Below are 271 nucleotides of genomic sequence, written 5' to 3' on the forward strand. Positions count from 1 at the left end.
AGCCTTGCTGGAGGACATGATGGAACTGCTTACCCGTGAGCTCCTGAAAATCCTCTTGCAAGAGAGACTTTTGGATGAGAACCAAGGAAAATATGACCTCACTGACCAGGTGAATATTGACTAAGACGGAGGGTGATGCTCAGAGCAGGGAGGTGGTGGAGATGTTAGAGATTAACATCTCCTTGCTGGAGATGAGAGCACCTGCACAGCTCCCAGAGGTGTATTTGAGTTGTATTCCCCCCCCCCCCCCCGCGCTCTCTCTCTCTTAACG

At 51.3% G+C, this 271-nt stretch overlaps 1 long non-coding RNA gene across 1 annotated transcript in view; it reads left to right on the forward strand.

Moving 5' to 3' along the window:
• LOC104623175 overlaps positions 1-271 on the forward strand; it is a 3,853-nt gene continuing 3,582 nt past the window's right edge. The window contains exon 1 of the long non-coding RNA XR_738058.1: positions 1-109. This is a non-coding gene — a long non-coding RNA (uncharacterized LOC104623175). The remainder of the gene's footprint in view (positions 110-271) is intronic.

This window comes from Phaethon lepturus, unplaced genomic scaffold, assembly GCF_000687285.1.
Source record: "Phaethon lepturus isolate BGI_N335 unplaced genomic scaffold, ASM68728v1 scaffold47350, whole genome shotgun sequence".
Lineage (NCBI taxonomy): Eukaryota > Metazoa > Chordata > Aves > Phaethontiformes > Phaethontidae > Phaethon > Phaethon lepturus.